This window comes from Schistocerca cancellata, chromosome 5 (genome assembly GCF_023864275.1).
Source record: "Schistocerca cancellata isolate TAMUIC-IGC-003103 chromosome 5, iqSchCanc2.1, whole genome shotgun sequence".
Taxonomy (NCBI): domain Eukaryota; kingdom Metazoa; phylum Arthropoda; class Insecta; order Orthoptera; family Acrididae; genus Schistocerca; species Schistocerca cancellata.
The window spans coordinates 429,596,083-429,611,847 of NC_064630.1; positions in this window are offsets into that span (position 1 = coordinate 429,596,083).

A 15,765-nucleotide genomic window follows, 5' to 3' on the forward strand; every position below is an offset into this window, starting at 1 on the left:
CTAAACACCATGAGCTGTGCTTAATGTTTATTAGCCAAACCATTATTTGGGTGTATTGTCAGTGGCATTTTATATAGTTCTGTATCAATGATGCGTGTTATTCATAAATTCTTTATGATATTCAGCTTGATGTGCATCTGTCAGTATACAGGTTGTTGTGTGTGTTACTGCTGTCAAATCTTAGTCAGTAATAATTCTTGACTACATCTGACATAACTTTGTGTATAGTATAAATAGTGTAAACGTGTAGGTCAAAAAGTCTACTTGCTGTGAGATGCTCATCAAGCGGAATGTCATAAAGAATTTATAACTAACATGCGCATCATTGGTATAGAGATAGATATTATAATAAACATATTAAGCGCAGTATATGATGTTTAGAAGATGTCCTTTAACAACTATCTAAAAACTGTAGAGCACCAAGCATTCAAGATTTTTAATGCCAATTTGGCTGATAAACATATTAAGTGCAGTTCATGGTGTTTACAAGATGTGCTTTAAAAAATATCTAAAACCTGCAGAGCACCTAGCACCAAGATTGTTACATGGTCCTATCTGCCATTTTCCTTGTTGTTTTGTGCTACCCCCAGCTGGTACATTTGTCCACTCACATGATTGCTTAATTGCTCAAATGACTGTATTATAAGAGCAACACAACAGTCTCAGTGAGAAAACCGCTTGTTAATTCCCTTTACAGTTTTCAAAACCTGAATATTAGCAGATCAAGAAAAGCTACTAACTGTAGCTTACATAATAAGAATCAATAAATACATTAATCAACTGATCCCATGGAAATCCTTTTTGCATGACTTTAACCTGCTACTGTGTGGTATTCTACATTCAAGACAGCCAAATAACACTGTGACATCTGTCACAACCAAATGCAAAGGAATCTATATTAATCTGTCATTAATGACTTCTTTCAGCTTTGACAATGTTTGTTTACACGTAAAATGTCAAGTTCCACCTTGGTTTAGATTCCACAATAAACTGTAGGTCTTCCTGTCTGGATAAGTCATTTCTAACGACGGAGCAATGCTAAAGGCATACCACCTCCAATAGGACCATATCAAATAAAGCACTGTGATATGCAAACCAGCCTTCAGGTTGATGACAATTGTCTTTTTACCAAAGCTTATGTTGAGGTTTGTTCTGTGGTGAAGGACTGCTAGTAGAATCACTGATCTTGTTAAAAAGCAAACACATTGGAATATGTCTGTGTGGCCTCTCAGAATTGAGTGCCCACTGCCAAGCATTACAAAGGATGTTGCCATTGTCCTGTCTGTTGTTCCATAGTCTGATTTATACAGCTTTTTTTATTTCAACAGGGCAAAAAATCCTTTGCCTGTTGGTGAGAAACTACTCAGCAATCACTGATGTGTGAAAATTTCAGTATTTAATATAGCATGTATGTTCAGCAAAGTGGTTGGTTTAAAAGGGGGGAAAGGGACCAAACTGCTTGGTCATTGGTCCCTTGTTCCTGTTAAAACAATCATACAGGGGGGACAAAAAAAAAAAAAAAGAAAAGAAAAAAAAACCAAGTGTAAAGCACAACACTGAAAGGAAGGAAATACAACAAGAATGACGGAAAGGAAACAAACACTACCAAGAACAAAAGAAGACAAGAAAAACACAGAGATGCAGTGTCCCATTTGGCTTGTCATGTTTGTAAGCACAGAGCAATAAGTGGTTGCGTAATGACCAAGGTCAACACTCACACAGAGTATCTCCCATGTGGCTGTTGCAGTAGCTTTATTAATTAGTTTTGTTATATTTTTTCATAAGGATAAGGGAAAGGAAGTATTTTATTTTATTTCTATAATAATGTGTGAGATCACCAAGTTTAATTTTCTTTGCAATTGTCAGCACCTTTCACCCACAATGACACTGATTCAGATTCATTTATTTTATGATGATTCCTTGTCCTGAGAACGAATGGCATGGTCAACAGGTAATATGATTTACCCATATCTTTATTGTAGGCCTCTGCGATGTGAAATGTTCAGTAAGCGATGACGTCATGGCTGTTGAAACTTTCTAGCCCTGAAACTTTATCGACTTTAGGTCCACGGATGAGGGCTATGGTTACCCATCCATTACCTTGATGTTTGGTATCATTGTTGGTAATGGTGAAGTTAAGAACTCCACAACAGAAAACTTACTGACCGTGCAGGACGACTTGTGCACCTACTGAATTAGTGGTACTAATAGCAATATTGTCTATTGCTGTATACCCAATAAGGCGGGTACACCTTATTCTCCTATAATAACGTGGCATCTTCTGTGAGAGCAGTCCAATGCTGTTGCTTGCGCACAGCACAGAGCGATAAGCGATAGGCGGTTGCGTAATGACCAAGGTCAATGCTCACACAGAGTATCTCACATCAGGCTGATGCAATAGCTTTGTAATTTATTTTTTTATTTGGTATTCTTTTTTTTATAGGAATAATGGAAAGGAAAGGCTTTATTTAATTTCTACAACAATAGGTCACCAACGAGTTTAATTTTTTTACAATTGTCAGCACCTTTAACCCACACTGACACAGATTCCGATTCATTTATTTTATGATGATTCCTGGTCCTGAGGACGAAAGGCATGGGCAACAGGTAATACGATTTATCCATATCTCTGTTGTAGACCTCTGCGACGTGAAATGTCTGGTATGCAATGACATCACGGCTGTTAAAACTTTCCAGCCCTGGAACTTTATCGACTTTGGGTACACAGACGAGGGCTACGGTTACCCATCTGTTACCTTGCTGCAATGTATCACTGTTGCTAATAGTAAAGTTCAGAACTTCACCACAGAACACTGATGGACCATGCAGGACGACTTGTGCACCTACATAGTTCTTGGTATTAATATACATTAATATAAATTGTAAGGCGGGTACGCCTTCTCCTCCTATAGTATCATGTCATCTTCTGTGTGAGCGTTGACCTTTGTCATTATGCAACCGCTTATCGCTCTGTGTTTACAAACATGACAAGCCAAATGAGACGCATGCTGCTACTGTTACTACAGCACACATATGGGATATCCACCTTTCTGACTTAGAAAATTCCTGATTCACAGCATCAGGCGCAAACCGCTTAGCATACATCAAGAACTGGGGGCTCAAGGAGGCAACAGCTTTGTCTATATATGTAATGAATCTGGTAAGAAGGTGTCAGTCTTCATGCAGCCGTGCGAGCAACAGTATTGAACCGCTCACACAGATGATGCCATGTTATTATAGAAGAATAAGCCGTACCCGCCTTACTGTGTATAAAGCAATAGGCAATATTGCTATTAGTACCACTAATTCAGTAGGTGCACAAGTCATCCTGCATGGTCCGTCAGTTTTCTGTGATGTAGCACGAGTTGCAGCAAGAGGTGGATGACTGTCATTTGTGTGCCGTAGCGACACTGAGGTGGGTCCTCGCGATGGAGGAGGTAAACATGTGTGAGCCACATATGACCAATACGCAGCTGACAAATGACAACTGATTCCCTGCAAGAAGCCCATAGGAAAGACTTCCACACAGTCACAGTCTCCTTAATGACACACAGTTTGTTGTGTGTACTGTTATGCCACTCCGTCTCCCAAAGCCGAAAAACCTTGTGACATAAGACAGAACGCAGCTCAGTTTCAGAGATGCCCATCTCCAGAAGCAGTTTCCATGTAACCTGTTTGGCCAGCCTGTCAGCAAGTTTGTTGCCTGGGATTCCGACATGTCCTGCGGTCCACATAAACACCACTGTACAACTGGGCCGTTCCATGGAAGAGATAGCCGCTACCAATGGATGGTGAGGGTAGCACTGGTCAATAGCTTGTAAGCAGCTCAGGGAGTCAGAACATAGAAGAAACGACTCACCAGAACAGGAACGGATGTACTGAAGTGCACGAGATATGGCCACAAGCTCTGCAGTGAATACACTGCAGCCAGCGGGCTAGGAATGCTGTGCAATTTGGCCCCTGTGGACACAGGCGAAGCCAACATTACCATCAGCCATTGAGCCAACAGTGTGAACAACTTCTGAGACCCGAAACACGTCAAGAATTGAGAGGAAGTGACAGTGGTGAGCAGCAGGGGGTTCAGCACAATTTCTGTGACTGTTCATATGAACTAACCAATATAACAGCTGATGATTCATAAGGAATATGGTAAATGTAAGGAATCCTGAGATCACAACTGTCTTTTACCGAGTGTAACACATCCTTTATCTCATTAGGGTGGTTGAAAAATAAGTTGAATACCATGTCTGCCCAGAACCCTACCTAGTTTATCGAGCATAGCTTTGCAGAAAGGAAATAGTGCTGTAAGTGGATTATCTAGTGAAGGTTGAACATTGCTTTTATCTGTTAGACAGTGCCAATTTATATCTTACTTGACCTAGCCATTTTTGTTGAAGATATTCTTTAGATATATGTTGTTTTATAATAATGAAAAATGGATATATATAATTAAAATGGAAAAATTAAAGGATAGTACAATTGCATTATTATTAAATGTTGTGTGTGTACAAAATGCATAATGTTGACTGAAATACTCTCTTTCAAATTCTAAAGGTGGCAGGGGTAATATACATGGAATGAAAGGCTATTTACAATTTGTACAGAAACCAGATGGCAGTTATAAGAGTCGAGGGGCATGAAAGGGAAGCAGTGGATGGGAAGGGAGTGAGACAGGGTTGTAGCCTCTCCCTGATGTTATTCAATCTGTATATTGAGCATGCAGGAAAGGAAACAAAAGAAAAATGCGGAATAGGTATTAAAATCCATGGAGAAGAAATAAAAACTTTGAGGTTTGCCGATGACATTGTAAGTCAGAGACAGCAAAGGACTTGGAAGAGCAGTTGAACGGAATGGACAGTGTCTTGAAAGGAGAATATAAGATGAACATCAACAAAAGCAAAATGAGGATCATGGAATGTAGTCGAATTAAGTCGCGTGATGCTGAGTGAATTAGATTAGGAAGTGAGACACTTAAAGTAGTAAAGTAGTTTTGCTATTTGGGGAGCAAAATAACTGATGATGGTCGAAGTAGAGAGGATATAAAATGTAGACTGGCAATAGCAAGGAAAGCATTTCTGAAGAAGAGGAATTTGTTAACATTGATTATAGATTTAAGTGTCAGGAAGTCATTTCTGAAAGTATTTGTATGGTGTGTAGCCATGTATGGAAGTTAAACATGGACAATAAATAGTTTAGACAATAAGAGAATAGCCACTTTCGAAATGTAGTTCTACAGAAGAATGCTGAAGATTAGATGGGTAGATCACGTAACTAATCAGGAGGTCTTGAATAGAATAGGGGAGAAGAGGAGTTTGTGGCACAACTTGACAAGAAGAAGGGACCGGTTGGTAGGACATATTCTGAAGCATCAAGGAATCACAAATTTAGTATTGGGGGGGGGGGGGGGCAGTGTGGAGGGTAAAAATTGTAGAGGGAGACCAAGAGATGAATGCAATAAGCAGATTCAGAAGGATGTGGGTTGCAGTAAGTATTGGGAGATGAAGAAGCTTGCCCAGGATAGAGTAGCATGGAGAGCTGCATCAAACCAGTCTCAGGACTGAAGACCACAACAACAACAATGTGTACAAAATTATGCTATTGTTCATTCACTTTACCTTTCATTGTTTCTCCCTTTTTTTGTGTCCATCACGAAATATATTTTAATTGTATTTGTTGTCTTCTGAAGGCTTCTCTTTCTTGTTAATCTTGTGAAAATATGACCATGGACTTCCTCTCCTACATTCCAATTATAGATGCAGGCAGCCGAATCCAAGAACACCAGTGCCTTTCAAGATGATATAAAACGTGAAGGAAATCCTCCAAACTTGGCTCCACTTTACTTCAATAAAAATACTTAATACTGTTATTAACTCTTCTCTTATTCAGAATCACATATAATACAAAACACTCGTAGCACATCATACTCTGAGCAGTACATCTTAACCATCCTTCTACATATGAGAGAGTGAAACACACATACAAAAAACTGAATGATGTTTTCTGTTCATTTGTCTCCACCTTACTGTTTCATAATTAATGTTTTTGCTGATGCTTATGGTTGGTCTGTGATTCTGTCATTAATCGCTGTTTCATTTTTTTAATACACTACTGGCCATTAAAATTGCTACACCACGAAGATGACGTGCTACAGACGTGAATTTAAACCGACAGGAAGAAGATGCTGTGATATGCAAATGATTAGCTTTTCAGAGCATTCACACAAGGTTGGCGCCAGTGGCGACGCCTACAACGTGCTGACATGAGGAAAGTTTCCAACCGATTTCTCATACACAAACAGTAGTTGACCGGCGTTGCCTGGTGAAACGTTGTTGTAATGCCTACTATCATGTTTCCGACTTTGATAAAGGTCAGATTGTAGCCTATCGCGATTGCAGTTTATCGTATCGGAAGATTGCTGCTCGCGTTGGTCAAGATCCAATGACTGTTAGCAGAATATGGAATTGGTGGGTTCAGGAGGGTAATATGGAACGCCATGCTGGATCCCAACGGCCTGGTATCACTAGCAGTCGAGATGACAGGCATCTTACTGCATGGCTGTAACGGATCGTGAAGCCACGTATCGATCCCTGAGTCAACAGATGGGGCATTTGCAAGACAACAACCCTCTGCACGAACAGTTTGACGATGTTTGCAGCAGCATGGACTATCAGCTCGGAGACCATGGCTGCGGTTACACTTGACGCTGCATCACAGACAGCAGCGATAGTGTACTCAACAACAAACCTGGGTGCATGAATGGCAAAACATCATTTTTTCGGATGAATCCAGGTTATGTTTACACCTTCATGATGGTCGCATCCATGTCTGGCGGCATCGCGGTGAACACACATTGGAAGCGTGTATTCATCATCGCCATACTGGCATATCACCGGCGTGGTGGCATGGGGTGCCATTCATTACACGTCTCAGTTACCTCTTGTTCGCATTGACAGCACTTTGAACAGTGGACGTTACATTTCAGATGTGTTACGACCTGTGGCTCTACCCTTCATTCGATCCCTGCGAACCCTACATTTCAGCAGGATAATGCACGACCCCATGTTGCAGGTCCTGTACAGGCCTTTCTGGATACAGAAAATGTTCGACTGCTGCCTTGGCCAGCACATTCTCCAGTTCTCTCACCAACTGAAAACGTCTGGTCAATGGTGGCTGAGCAACTGGCTCGTCGCAATACACCAGTCACTATTCTTGATGAACTGTGGTATTGTGTTGAAGCTGCATGGGCTATCAGCTCGGAGACAATCCAAGCTCTGTTTGACTCAATGCCCAGGCGTATCAAGGCTGTTATTACGGCCAGAGGTGGTTGTTGTGGGTACTGATTTCTCAGGATCTATGCACCCAAATTGCGTGAAAATGTAATCACATGTCAGTTCTAGTATAATATATTTGTCCAATGAATACCCATTTATCATCTGCATTTCTTCTTGGTGTAACATCTACATCTACATCTACATCTACATCCATACTCCGCAAGCCACCTGACGGTGTGTGGCGGAGGGTATCTTGAGTACCTCTATCGGTTCTCCCTCCTCTTCCAGTCTCGTATTGTTCGTGGAAAGAAGGATTGTCGATATGCTTCTGTGTGGGCTCTAATCTCTCTGACTTTATCCTCACGGTTTCTTCGCAAGACATACGTAGGAGGGAGCAATATACTGCTTGACTCTTCGGTGAAGGTATGTTCTCGAAACTTCAACAAAAGCCCGTACCGAGCTACTGAGCGTCTCTCCTGCAGAGTCTTCCACTGGAGTTTATCTATCATCTCCGTAACGCTTTCGCGATTACTAAATGATTCTGTAACAAAGCGTGCTGCTCTCCGTTGGATCTTCTCTATCTCTTCTATCAACACTATCTGGTATGGATCCCACACTGCTGAGCAGTATTCAAGCAGTGGGTGAACAAGCGTACTGTAACCTACTTCCTTTGTTTTCGGATTGCATTTCCTTAGGATTCTTCCAATGAATCTCAGTCTGGCATCTGCTTTACCAATGATCAACTTTATATGATCATTCCATTTTAAATCACTCCTAATGCATACTCCCAGATAATTTATGGAATTAACTGCTTCCAGTTGCTGACCTGCTATTGTGTAGCTAAATGATAAGGGATCTATCTTTCTATGTATTCGCAGCACATTACCCTTGACTATATTGAGATTCAATTGCCATTCCCTGCACCATGTGTCAATTCGCTGCAGATCCTCCTGCATTTCAGTACAATTTTCCATTGTTACAACCTCTCGATATACCACAGCATCATCCGCAAAAAGCCTCAGTGAACTTCCGATGTCATCCACAAGGTCATTTATGTACATTGTGAATAGCAACGGTCCTACAACACTCCCCTGTGGCACACCTGAAATCACTCTTACTTCGGAAGATTTCTCTCCATTGAGAATGACATGCTGCGTTCTGTTATCTAGGAACTCTTCAATCCAATCACACAATTGGTCTGATAGTCCATATGCTCTTACTTAGTTCATTAAATGACTTTGGGGAACTGTATCGAACGCCTTGCGGAAGTCAAGAAACACGGCATTTACCTATGAGCCTGTGTCTATGGCCCCCTGAGTCTCATGTACGAATAGCGCGAGCTGGGTTTAACACGACCGTCTTTTTCGAAACCCATGCTGATTCCTACAGAGTAGATTTCTAGTCTCCAGAAATGTCATTATACATGAACATAATACGTGTTCCAAAATTCTACAACTGATCGACGTTAGAGATATAGGTCTATAGTTCTGTACATCTGTTCAACGTCCCTTTTTAAAAACGGGGATGACCTGTGCCCTTTTCCAATCCTTTGGAATGCTACACTCTTCTAGAGACCTACGGTACACCGCTGTAAGGAGGGGAGCAAGTTCCTTCGCATACCCTGTGTAAAATCGAACTGGTATCCCATCAGGTCCAGCGGCCTTTCCTCTTTTAAGCGATTTTAATTGTTTCTCTGTCCCTCTGTCGTCTATTTCGATAACTACCATTTTGTCATCTGTGCGACAATCTAGTGAAGGAACTACAGTGCAATCTTCCTCTGTGAAACAACTTTGGAAAAAGACATTTAGTATTTCGGCCTTTAGTCTGTCATCCTCTGTTTCAGTACCATTTTGGTCACAGAGTGTCTGGACATTTTGTTTTGATCCACCTACCGCTTTGACATAAGACCAAAATTTCTTAGGATTTTCTGCCAAGTCAGTACATAGAACTTTACTTTCGAATTCATTGAACGCCTCTCGCATAGCCCTCCTCACACTACATTTCACTTTGCGTAATTTTTGTTTGTCTGCAAGGCTTTGGCTATGTTTATGTTTGCTGTGAAGTTCCCTTTGCTTCCGCAGCAGTTTTCTAACTCGGTTGTTGTACCATAGTGGCTCTTTTCCATCTCTCACGATCTTGCTTGGCACATACTCACCTAACGCATATTGTACGATGGTTTTGAACTTTGTCCACTGATCCTCATCACTATCTGTACTTGAGACAAAACTTTCTTGATGAGCCATCAGGTACTCTGTAATCTGCTTTTTGTCACTGTTGCTAAACAGAAAAATCTTCCTACCTTTTTTAATATTTCTATTTATGGCTGAAATCATCGATGCAGTAACCGCTTTATGATCACTGATTCCCTGTTCTGCGTCAACTGTTTCAAATAGTTCGGGTCTGTTTGTCACCAGAAGGTCTAATGTTATCGCCATGAGTTGGTTCTCTATTTAACTGCTCAAGGTAGTTTTCAGATAAAGCACTTTAAAAAAAATTTCACTGGATTCTTTGTCCCTGCCACCCGTTATGAACGTTTGAGTCTCCCAGTCTATATCCAGCAAATTAAAATCTCCACCCAGAACTATAACATGGTGGGGAAATCTAATCGAAATATTTTCCAAATTATCCTTCAGGTGCTCAGCCACAACAGCTGCTGAGCCAGGAGGCCTATAGAGACATCCAATTACCGTGTCTGAGCCTGCTTTAACTGTGACCTTCACCCAAATTGTTTCACATTTTGGATCTCCGTCAATTCCCTTCGATACTATTACACTTCTTATCGCTAAAAACACACCTCCCCCTTCACTGTCCAGCCTGTCTCTGCGGTATACATTCCAATCTGAGTTTAGGATTTCATTACTGTTTACGTCTGGTTTCAGCCAACTTTCTGTCCCTAGTACTATATGGGCATTGTGACCATTTATTAATGAGAGCAGTTCTGGGACCTTTCTATAGACGCTCCTGCAGTTTACTATTAGCACATTAATATTGTTATTACCTGTTGCATTTCGCCTACTCCTACATTGCCGCGTCTCAGGAGGCGTCTTGTTGGGCCTAGGGAGGGAATTCTCTAACCGAATTTTAATGGCCAGTAGTATAAATTTTAACTTTACCGTATTTGGGGGGTCTTTCACCATGTACCTACACAATATTCTTAGAATCCTAATGATCTTCATCAGGTAATGTTGTAATGTTGGAAACAACTGTGTTCTTCAGCTGACACCTTGTGGCGGTTTGTTGCTTTTACTCTATATTTTCTCTTGTAGCTATCATGGAACAAATAGTTTGATAATTTGTGTTCCCAGCATTATAGTTAGTGTTAATTTAATTTATTACTCAGTCAACTTCTTACTCTCTTAAAAGGGCTGATTGGAGTCAATATACAACAAGATGAAAGCTCTGTGCACTAAGGTAAGGTGAACATGTGTTGACATACAAAGTGATCACTTTTTTCTCCATGCAGCATGTTCAGCATGTAAAACCGACACCTTCTCATTTTTTTTTTCCTTCTCAAGGATAAACTTGTTATTATTCACATGACTAATGAACTGTTGAAGAATTTTGATGCCATGTTCACCAAATCACAAATTTGCCTCAACATAAAAGAGGAGGACCGATGGAAGTAACTTGAATGTAAAGTGCAGTTTGTTCCATTAAATGCTCCATAAAGAAATTGGCCACTGCTGGAGACAAAGGAGAATCCAAGGCCATTCAGTCAGTTATTTAATATAATTCACTATAATACAAAAAAAAACAAAAAAAAATGGAGAAACAGCTTTACAGTCACTGGATGAAAGGGGTTTGTCAACAGCTACAACAAATTTTGTGTATTTGTTAGAGAGGTTAATGATAAATTCTTCTGGACCATTTATGAGTTGGGTTGTTTAGTTATGTAAATGAACATGTGAGAGTAATATGATGTTCAATGTGCCAAATCTTTTTGTTTTGTCATCATTCTCCTGACTGGTTTGATGCTGCTCTCCAGGTCTTCTCCTGTACAAATCTTTTCATCTCACAAGGGAACCTCCCCATCGCACCCCCCTCAGATTTAGTTATAAGTTGGCACAGTGGATAGGCCTTGAAAAACTGAACACAGATCAATCGAGAAAACAGGAAGAAGTTGTGTGGAACCATGAAAAAAATTAATAAAATATACAAACTGAGTAGTCCATGCGAAAGATATGCAACATCAAGGAACATATGAGGTCAGAAGTGCCGTGGTCCCGTGGTTAGCGTGAATAGCTGCGAAGCGAGAGGTCCTTGGTTCAAGTCTTCCCTCGACTGAAAATTTTACTTTCTTTATTTTCGCAAAGTTATGATCTGTCCGTTCATTCATTGACGTCTCTGTTCACTGCAATAAGTTTAGTGTCTGTGTTTTGCGACCGCACCGCAAAACCGTGCGATTAGTAGACGAAAGGACGTGCCTCTCCAATGGGAACCGAAAACATTTGATCGCAAGGTCATAGGTCAACCGATTCCTCCACGGGAAAACACGTCTGATATATTCTATACGACACTGGTGACGGCATGTGCATTACATGACAGGAATATGTTGTCGACCCACCTAACTTGTTCACTTAGTGAATGGGTAAAAAGATTCTTCTACCTTGCCCGATTTAGGTTTTCTTGTGGATGTGATAATCACTCCCAAAAAAGTGATGAAAACATAAGAGTTTGTCACATAAACTAAAAATAAAAAATTAAACTTTTCACTCGAGGGAAGACTTGAACCAAGGACCTCTCGTTCCGTAGCTGCTCTCGCTAACCACGGGACCACGGCGCTCCTTGACTCCCAGTGTCCTAATGTTACCTATCTTCGCATGGACTACTAAATTTGTATATTTTGCTTATTTTTTTCATAGTTCCACACAACTTCTTCTTGTTTTCTCGATTGATCTGTGTTCAATTTTTCAAGACCTATCCACTGTGCCAACTTATAACTAAATCTGAGGGGGGTGCGATGGGGAGGTTCCCTTGTCAGTGAAGCACTTATTCTTAACATGCTCAATTATTTGTTGTTTACATTCCAGTCTCCGTCTGTCCCTACACTTTTTGCCAATACCCTGCCATCGTAGCTTACCACCTGATGTTTTACCTTGTGTCTTACTATCTTATTCCTTTTTCTAGTTTCTGTTGTGCTAGTCTGCTTCTTACATCCTCCTTGCTTCATCTGCCATGTATTGTTTTACTTTATTTAAATAACTTAGCTGGTCAAACTTGTACATTTTATGTAGTTTTTTGAAAAATATGGCAGCACCTCAACATTTGTGATCTTTTCTGCAACGAGTTGCTAATTACTAACATGTAGCTAGGTATGCTACAGTGTACAAATTCGGTCTTATTTCTGCTAGTGTTCCGAAATGCACAGGGGATTTTCATAGCTCAAATCAAATGTAAATAAAATTAAATATCCATACAAGCGTATTAGTGATCAACTGTGCAATCTGATGGTATATATAAATATTTTTTTCTCATACTTTCTCCACAGGAAGAAAGGTACCTAACTATTAGCCACCTGTGATGACTCCGTCTATTCCTTTCTTCTGGCATGGATCAGCCCATTAAAAGTCGTCAGACCTGAAAGCTAATGATTTCTTTCTTCTTTTGGAGTGTGGTGTAGGTCAAGGTATGATTTTTATCCACATATTTCTTCTTCTACACTGTGTGCTGGTTCTAAATGCAGACATCCTTTAAGTGTTTTTTTCTGTGATTTATGCTAGCAAATGAATATTAATTTTTAAAATTGTCTAGTTTTGTGAGCTGCTGATGCCACTGGTATGTTGGCCCCTCTTGTGCTCTTATGCATTTCTGTTTTTGTTTGCTGCCCATTTTCTTTTGTTGCCATGACTACATAACTTGTTATACATCTTGCAGTTTGTACTTTCCCTCTGTAATTCGTTTTTAACCCATGGTGTGTAAAGTGCCATCTATTTTATAATCTATATTAATTAAAGTGCGTTTTTGAAAGTCTTACAAATTTTTTCCACGTTTCTGTTTGTTTTTCTGATTTGTTCACTGACGTATGAAAACTCCTTAAGATAATATCTTTTTGACAGAGGCCTACAAATGGACATCTTGTTTCACTCATAAAACCTCTCTTAAATTCGTAGTTCCACTTTTCACCTTATAGTGGTAGACAACATTTGCTTCTCCCACTAATACGCACTCACTACCAAGAGATACATATCAATCACTTAAAACACCATGAAGACAAGCATTTGCTACCACAACTGCAGTAGTGGAAAATATTGTTTGTTCCATGGTTGTCTTCATGATTGACTGATTAATTATAAGTGCACAGTCAAATTAAAACAAAACAGATAGAAAGAAAGTAAACAAACTGTTTATTATTTCAAAAGTAATTGCCATAACTGTTAATGCATTTATCCTGCTGTGAGACAAGATCGTCAGCCCCTTCATAGAAAAATGTTTGCAGCTGCTGACAGAACCATGCCTCTTCGCCTAAAGCAAATCAACAGCCACAAATGTCTTCCTTCAGGGCTCCAAAAGTATGTAAACCACATGGGGAGAGATTGGTATTGTATAGAGGCAAAACTTCTGTGCCCACATGTTGCTAAGATTGTTTGTCAGGGAAATTGATATGATGATTTAAACAACAGGAAATCTATGATGGAATAATGACTGTATTATGAAAATGATTGCTTCTCATCATATAGAGAAGATATTGAGCTGCAGACAGGCACAGCAAAAACTCTGCTGGACATGGGAGCTAAAAGGCCTTCTTCTAATGTAGAAAACGCACATGCATTCATGCAAGCACATCTAACATAAACATGATCACTGTCTTTGGCCACTGAGATCAGACTGTGAGAGCAACTGCATTTTATGGAAAAAGCAATGTGGGTGGTGGGGATAAGGAGGAGACTGGGGTGTGAAGGGTGTAGGATAACAGGGTGGGGTGGGGGGAAGGTGTAGTGATGCTTATGGGAGCTTGCAGGGAAGTGGTCGGAACAGGGGAGGGCTGCTGGGTGTAGTCAGGTGGTTTGTGGGGGAGGGGGACAGAGGGGAGGGGAACAGAAAAGGATAGAAGAAGAGGAGGGGAGGGGGGAGGGTGAACAGAGGTACAAGGGGGTGCTGATGGAATAGAAGGCTTTGTAGTGTGGTAGTGGGAGCAGGGACCTGGACAGGTAGGTGAAGGACAAGGAAGAGTGAATCTTGAGGCCAGGGGGTGGGGGTGGGAGGTTACAGGAACGTAGGATATATTGCAGGGAGAGTTTCTACATGGGCAGTTCAATAAAGCTGGTATTGGTAGGAAGATTCTAGATGGCACAGGCTGTGAATCAGTCATTGAAGTGGAGCATGTTGAGTTGGGCAGCATTTTGAGCAACTGAGGAGTCCTGCTGTCTCTTGGCCATAGTTGCTTCTAGCAGCAGTGTACTGTAGGTCGCTGGAGGAGTGAAGTTTTGTTAAAAATGGCAATTGAACAGACACACAAAACTATAGGCCTTTATCTCTTACACTGGTCTTTTGTAGAATTTTAGAATATGTTTTATGCTGGTGTGTTATGATATTTCTGGAGATTGAACATCTCCTCTGTAAGGTTCTGAAAACAGCGGTCGTACGAAACCCAGCTTGCTTTGTTCATCCACAGGACCCAGGAAGCAGTAGAAACAGGTGCCCAGGTAGATTTCATGTTCCTTGGCTTCTGAAAGCCATTCGATACATTTCTGCCCTGTGAGCTAATGAGAACATCAGACCAACTGTGTGATTGGATTGAAGAGTGCTCTGGCACCATAACTTTCCATAATATATATAAATGATATAGCAGATAATGTTGGACATTACTTGAAGCTTTTCGTGGATGATGTTGTTGTACTTAAATGTCAGAATGTTAGAAAACTGAAGTGAAATGCAGGAAGACCTGCACAGGATCGATGCTTAGTGCACAGTGGCAACTGAACCTCAACATGAGCAAATGTAACACAGACAGAAAGGCCCATTATTGTGTGATTGCAGAACAATAACAGGAAGCAGTCACTTTCATAAAAGACCTAGGAGCATGCTTGTGGAGCAACATACTTATAATGATGACATAGAAATAATTCAGGGTAAGGCAGTGTCAGATTGAGATTCACTGGAAGAATGCATAACACGTGTTCTGCATCATGGTGGGGTATATTGTTAAAGTTTTGGGAACATAACTTCATAGAAGAGTCAAACAATATATTGCTTCCTTCTATGTATACCTCATGAAAAGAATACGACAATAAAATTAGAGAGATACAAGTCTACACAGTGACTTACCAGCAATCATCTTTCCTGCAGATAATTTGCAACTATTACAGGAAAAGGGGAAAGTGACACTGGTACACAAGTCTCCAGCCGCACACCATAAGAGGGTTTGCGAAATACAGGTGCAGATGTAGTAAATAAGAAAGTCATTCACATTGGAACAATGGGACAATAAGTGCCACAGCCTCTGTGAGCCTATTAATCACAATTAGAAGAAGGATCGCACACAGCAGAGATTCAT